General features: G+C 48.6%; 1 long non-coding RNA gene across 1 annotated transcript; it reads right to left on the reverse strand.

Moving 5' to 3' along the window:
• Positions 1-1,153: 1,153 nt before the first annotated feature.
• LOC125387480 (uncharacterized) lies at positions 1,154-5,881 on the reverse strand. The gene is made up of 2 exons (XR_015002685.1): positions 5,813-5,881; positions 1,154-1,564 (listed from the first exon to the last, which is right to left on the reverse strand). It is a non-coding gene; the product is annotated as an uncharacterized LOC125387480 (long non-coding RNA).
• Positions 5,882-7,387: the final 1,506 nt, after the last annotated feature.

Here is a 7,387-nt window from a genome sequence, read left to right on the forward strand (position 1 = left end):
CCACAATCCCACCCTCTACAACCTGGGCAGAGTTGCAGTCATTGTCCTTGGAGTGGCATCATAAACTGCTCAGAGCAAAGGAGGGTGCCATCGGGGGGGCCTTCTCCCAAGCACGCTAGTAGACAGGCGGCATGCCCACAGTGCTTGCCCCAGCGCACAATTTTATTTCTCAGTGATTCTGTCTGATAAAATTTCATTGTCCATTAAGTAAGCCCCCAAATGAGGGCTCTTATGAGCCTATAATGAGCTCTAATTGCCAGGACTCAGGGAGCCACGTGGAAGGATTTATTCGGTATTAAGCAGTCGGGTACAGAGTACAGGCTGTTACCTTAGCCATTACTTTCATAATTCAAGGAGAAAATTAGTTCTTTTAAGGGGAGGGGGGAACTCTTTGCTTCCTTCTCTTCTGCTGAGGCTGGCAGAGGCTGGCTGGCTTTGTCTTGCTTGAATGCAAGGCAGTATCACAAATGCAAAGGTAACAACATTGCTTTTTCCCCATTCCCAGACGGAGCACCCTCATCCTACCCTCAGTTTAGAGAAGGAAAAAAAATCAAAGCAGCTGTAAAAAGAGCAAGGGTGCCTGCTTGCTGCTGGACTCTGAGGTTGGGTTCCTTCCAGCTCAGCCTTGGGACTTGGACGCTTGGATTTTAGGTTTCAAATGGTTTTGTAGTTCTTCCCCCTCTTGCCTATGATGGAATCTGACCTGAACCTCACACATCCCCTTTTTGTTCTTCTTTCTTCCAATTTCCTTTCACGCGTAAAGTGGCACGGCCTTTTCAACAGGCCCCAGAGTTCTCAACTATTGATGTGCTTAACAGTTCTTTTTTATTTTTCAGGCATAACCCCCACTTTGCACCTCCTCTGTATCCCCCAAGGCAAGGGCTTCCCCCCTCACATCCTCAGTCTTTTCCCCACCCTGCCCTCTCTGGTTTAGCGTTTGCCTCTATAGCTACAAACTGAGGCTGCAAGCAGAGCCGGACAGCCGAGGAGTCGGCTGGGCTGCCTCGGATTTATTTGCTCCTCTTACATTGATTTCATATTAGTTTCCAAAGCGATGAATGATCTCAAAGCTGGGTTTTGTTAGCCGAACACAAACAGGAGACAGAACTTACTTGCCCCCAGCTCCCTTTAATGAGGTCATTATCAAAGCGTGAACAAGTCTATGAATGTTTTATTGAAAGCGCATCGTTAACTTGTATCCATCCTTTTCTCCAAGTGGCATTGTGATATTGCTGTCTGTGGCACATCTTACCCGATATAGCCCGAGATTTCCCCATTCTCTGTAACCAGGCAACCCTTTCTGAATACCCAAAAATTGAAAAGAACCGCTTAGTCTTCAAGAAAGTCCTCAATAATAGTGGAAAAGAACAAAGATCCAGGAGACAACAAAATGCCACAGGGGTGACTTCTCATGAGCAATTATCTCTCATTAATCAGAAGAACAGCTGCAATATTAATTTTCTCTCTTTCTTCCTCTCTTTTCACAGTCCCCAACATTTGAATAATCATAAATTTTGATTTTATGAAGGAGTCACATTTTCGGGGGCTGGAGGAAAACAGCTACCTAGGTGAAGACAAGGAGAAAATGCTCTCGTTTTAGTTTTTGTTTGGGTAAAGCTGTCAACAAAGAAAAATATAAAAAAAAATACAAGAAAGAAATGCCAGAGAAAATGCATTTCCCCACCTACTTCTAGACTGCTGCTGAGAATCAGGACCCCATTCTCCTCCACCCCTCCTCCCTGCCAGCACCCCCCTTTCCTCCCCCTGCCCAGACCCTTTCCCTAGTTTTGCTCTGAGCAGGGTGGAGAGAAATGTCCTTGGCGTCTGGCGTGGGAGTTTCAGCTGGGTTTTTGCCCGTTTAACTTGCAAACGTGAAACCAAGCGTTGCCGATCTGACCAAAGAGACACTCTTTGGGCGTAACTTGTATTGTGGCCATCAAAAGCCCTCCAGCCTCAGATGAACTGAGACAGCCATTCAGCAGAGATGGGGCGCTCGCTTTCCATTCAGGCTCTGGAGAGGCGATTGTTCGCAGGATGTGTAGCCAGAGTGGAAAACGTGGGTCCCCAGATATGGCTGTAACCTGCAAACGAGCTAGGAAGTAAAAGAATCTCATTAAAGGCTAGGGTGCAATTAGCGAATGCTTTCTTTCTCCCCTCCCCACCTTGAAAGCAGTGGGTCCGGGTGAAAGGGGCAGTTGAGAGCTAGTCCCCACATTCCGGCACTGGCTGAGTGATAGGCACTCAAAGACCCCCGTGATGTGGCCTTTAATGTAAATCAGAACGTGGCCTGATCCAGAGAGGTAACAGGTTGCAGACCCTAGGCTGAGGCAGTACCGAAAGTGTTTTTGCTCCTGCCTGGTGTTTATTCAGAGTAGATGGGCCTTTGAGAAACCTGAATTCCCCTTTGTGCCGGAGTTCAATTGAGCCTTCTGAGAAAGGGAGGGGGTATCTTCTGAGAAAAGAGTCAGGGATTTGGTTCAGAATTTCAGGAAAAGGAAAAGCTGCCTGCCTGTCTGTCTACATAGGAACAGAATTTTGATGGCAGCAACTCCATCCCAACCCCAGCCCTCACCCCATCCCAAGGTGGTTCTACACTTCACCTTAACTACTACCCCCCCATCTCCAAATCCTAACCAGGCACCCCCTCCCACCCTCAAAGCTCTGGTCTGTCATCGGAATAAAATTTATTGAGTGCCTACTCTGTGCCCAGCGTGTGCAAGGCTCCACGGGGAGCCTGATGGAAAGGCCAAGACAGTATCCAATAGAATATTGTTTCATTCCAGTAACAATGGTCTGAGGTGGGGGACAATTATCCGGATAATTGAAGCAAATGCCCCACCTCCCTCCCTCAGACTCCAGTTCCTTCCCAGTCTCACTACTCTCTGCAGTAGCAAGAGTGGTTTGCAGAAGGAGAGTGGGAAGGCAGAAAGAGCTGACTGAGTTACAGAACACCAGTTCCCTACTTCCCTCAGCCAGAATTCACTGCAAGCATTGGGTCGATATAGCTGCTTAATTGTGGGGGATCAAGCCAGTTTTCTTTCTCTCCTCTCCCCACATTTCATTTTCTTCTTTTCCTTCTGGGCAATGAACCCAGAGCACTGCATGTGCCAGCTAAGGAATCTAGGAGGGGCCACATCTTGAGCCCTTTCCTCTTTATTTTTCACTCTACTCAAATGAGAGGGAGCCTTTGTACTTTAAACACGATCCAACCTTTCTCGTTTTCAACTTTGGTCTTCTACAAAAACCACCTAGAGAGCTTTTACAAAAAACACCTAAAGGTTACCTGGTGGTGCCTGCTTTTAAGCAGGATGGGTCTCTGTGAGTTCCAGGTCAGCCTGGTTTACACAGGGAGACCCTGTCTCAAACAAACAAACAAAACAAAACAAAACAAAAACACCCACCAAGGTGCTAGAGATTTTCCTGAGAGAAGCCAGAACAAGTACTGAGAAAAACCCATTTCTGCCTCCTTCCATTCTGGAACCTGAAGAGATGGATGTAACCCCTCAGACCTCATTCAATCCTTTGATAAGCCAAGAGTATCTTGGCCTAGGGATGTAGTTCAGTGGTGAAGCACCTGCCTATGGGCAAAGAGGTGCTGTGTTTGAACCCAGCATTATTTCCCCACCCCTAAAGTAAGTGTGTATGGATTGCCAACTATACACCAGGCTCAGAGTCAGAGAATTCAGTAGCACAAGGCCTGCCCCCCTGGGAATTTATAATACATTAAATGAATTAACCAATCAACTTAGAGCTGGTAGGTTACAGAAGGCCATGGGAATATGAAAGAAAGCCGATGGAGCTGGCAAAAAAAAAAAAAAAAAGAAAGAAAGAAAGAAAAAAAAAGCCTAAAATAACATTTCAACCGAGACCTGGCAGGGGCATGAGGTCTAAGTCTCGGACCATCAAAGAACATAGGAACAGGACAGAGAGTTTCTCTTTTTCTTTGTTTAGTTAGTTTTTTTTTTCTCCTAGAACTGGCTTTTTAAACCAGGCAGCCTCGAACTCACAGAGATCTCCCTTCCTCTACCTCCTGAGTGCTGGGATTAAGGGCATGTACCCCACCCACCCCAGTATCTCTTTTTTAATTGAGAGAGCTGAAAAGAAGCCAGAGGCGGTGAATGAAGAAATTCAATTTCTGCACCTGTAAAATACAAAAAATGCCACCATTCTCCACTCTGTGGGAAAGTAAGGCCTACCACCATGCCTGCAGTCTGACCATCACCATCACCATCACCATCATCATCATCACCATCATCATCATTGTCAGCCACCAGGAGTTGTATAAATCCTCAGACAGGAGGTACCAGAGGCTGGGATGTGGCTGTGAGGAACGCTGCTGCAGGCCAGGGCTTCTCCCAGAGCTCTGGAGGCGCTGAAGCTTTTCCACTCACCCTGGAGAGGTCACTCACTGTCCCCATGGCTCTGAGGTGTGCCAGGGATACCTCACCACACCCCACTTCCCACCCAAGCCAGAGTCCCACTCTTGTGCCCCCACCTGGGACTGTATCCTAAACTTCAAAGCTTCCCCGTCACCCCGAGAAAACAACTGGCTTTGCTGCCTAGTCACCCACTTCACGGAGGAGGAAACAGGCTCAGCCTGAGTGTAAATCGATCGCCATCTCCTAGAGCTTTCTCTGTGTGGGAGGGGGCAGGAGAGGAAACATAGCCTTGCCCACATGACTCATTCAATCCCCAGCAGCCTCCCCAGAAAAAGTGCTATTATTGTGGCAGCAGAACCTCTAGCCTATTGAGATTCAGGGAATTAACCTAGGTCACACAGCTAGAGATGGCAGAGCCAGGATTCAGATTCTCATCTACCTAATGTGGGGATCTAGACAACACTGCCAGCAAGTAACACCCACTCTGTTCTGGGCCCTTCTGTGTGCCTGGCAGTGGGGTAACACCTCACACAGTATTTATTTCTCACAATGATGCCATGAGGAAGGTAATTCACTATGTACTTTAAAAAAAACTAATCCAACCCTGATGAGTATGGTTTTCCAACATATTAAAGGTTCCAAGGCTTGCTTGGCCAGATTTGGCCGATGTGACAGAAAGGGCAGACTAAGAGGAGGCTAGGGAGCCTGATGGCTTTTATGCACCTGTGGCCCGAACAGAGGTAGCTCTGAATGAAACCGAAACTACAAAAGTTCATCACCATCACAATCCCATCACATTTCTGTGGGCTGAATTTCTGGTTGGTTATCTTTCCCAGCTGACTTCAAGCAGCCCCTAAGCAGAAACCGGGTTTGTTTTGTTTATTCCCACTGTCTGTCAGACATCTAGTTCATAATCCGCATAGCTGAGAATTCACGTGCTGAATGCCTGGTTCCTCATTTCACAGACAAGAAACTGAAGCCTGTCAACCACTTGGAAATGGCATAGATGGAGCATTCAACCACGGTTGTTTCTTCTTCTTTCTTCTGAAGGAGGGTCTCACATTGCAGCCCAGAATGGCTTCAACTTGCGATCCTCCGACCTCAGCTTTCCGAGTGCTGCAACTTGGAAGCTAAGGCCCTCATCTCTTTTCACCAAAATCACAGCTTCCAGCGGTCAAAGTCCCCCAGATCAGAACGGACAGAAAGTGCGCACCCAGACTGTGCAGTAGGACGGTTCCCAGGTCTATGCATTCGCCCCAGTCCGGGGCGCAGAGGCGCACAGAGCGGCAGGAGATTCTGCGGGTCCCCCAGCACCCCGCGCCCCTCCTCGCCTTCTCCATTTCCTAGTCACATTCGCGGAAGTAAACAAGCGAATCTACACGATCGTGCCTACCCACAGTCTCAAAACAAGGCACTAGGAACCTTAAACCCACCTGAGACTTTGCCCTGCAGGGCGACCTCTCCGAGCCGCCACTGGTGCGCATGCGTCCCCCTTGTCCCGGTCTGTGCGCAGGCGTGAGTGCGAGGCGGGAGAACTTCAGCGTGTCGGCGAGCGTCCGTGTACGGGGAGGGTGGAGGGTGGGGAGGGAGACTGGGGTAGTAGGAAGTGCAGGGACTTGAGAATCTGTGTGAAGGTGACACACAGCGTGGTCGAGGGGAGTGTGCGTGTCCGCACTGTGTGTGTGGAGTGCGTGGGGACAGACGCGCTTTACGCTGCGCGAGTGTGGACACAGGGGTGCAAGGCAGGCACAGTGAGCCGGAGAGGAGGGATGTGTGCGTGCGCGCTAAGCATGGGCATGCCTCGGAGGCTGGCAACTTTGGCATCTAAAGGGAGCGCCCTCCAGGCAGACCCCGGACACACCACATGAAAGGGGATTCGATACTACCGCCTTAGGGTCACCTCTCTCAAAGCCCCTGGTAGATCGTCTTTCCATTCATTTACGTGACGAGCTTTGACGGTGTACCAACAGAGAGATACCAGACTCTGCGTTAGGCTCTGGGGAAACCAGTCTTAAATAGCTTAGGTCTCAGGCATCATCTGCTTCCACTGATCTTTTGTGTTTCCGGTTTTCTGTGTGACTGCTTTGCAAGATGTCAGTGATAAGCACGAATGTTGGCCTCTGCCTGTCCGCAAAGGTGCATGAGGTAGCTTATGTGCAGAACAAGTCAGAGCAGGAACCGGAGACGCTACATAAAAGTTCTCCGTGATAGGGCCTTTTCAACACCCCACCCCCCCCCAACGTTCCTCTGCTCCTACAACTCTATTGTCTTTCTTCCTCAGCTTCAGGCCTTGCCTCAGACATCACACTACGGGTGTATAGGTAGTCTTTTTTTATTCCTTAAGGCATTTATTGCTTTCTGCTCGCTACTCTGTAATGTGCTAAGTTGTTTTTTTATTGTGTGGATCTCCCTACTGGATGAGAATTCTGGAAGAGTGAGGGTCCACTAGGACCTCTGCAAACAGCCCTGCACAATGAGGGGGCACCCAGTGTTGGATGATAAATAGGAAAGAAAGGGAGTTCCCTAGGCATGACTCTTCCTTACCTCTGTACAGCACTTTGGAGTGTGCAAAGACTCTTGAAAAGGTTGTTATTAAATCTGCACTATTATATAAACTAGGTAGGGTTTCTTTCTCTTCCTTTCTGTCTTCCTTCCTTCCTTCCTTCCTTCCTTCCTTCCTTCCTGTCTTTCTTTTTTAAAGGTTTTTCAAGACAGGATTTCTCTGTAGTTTGGAGCCTGTCCTGGTACTAGCTCAAACTCATAGAGATCCACCTGCTCCTGCCTCCTGAGTGCTGGGATTAAAGGTGTGTGCCACCACTGCCCGGCAGGAATTTTTCTTCTCATTTCTTTTAAACAGTTTCATGTAGCCCCATCAAGCCCAGTTTGCTCTGTACTTGATGCTGGCCTTGAACCACTGATCCTCCGGCTTCTACACCCCCCCCCCCCCGGAGTGCTAGTTTGCAGGTGTGAGTCATCACACCAGGCAAATCTTTTTAATTTACTATATC

Source organism: Myodes glareolus, chromosome 8 (genome assembly GCF_982192425.1).
Source record: "Myodes glareolus chromosome 8, mMyoGla1.1, whole genome shotgun sequence".
NCBI lineage: Eukaryota > Metazoa > Chordata > Mammalia > Rodentia > Cricetidae > Myodes > Myodes glareolus.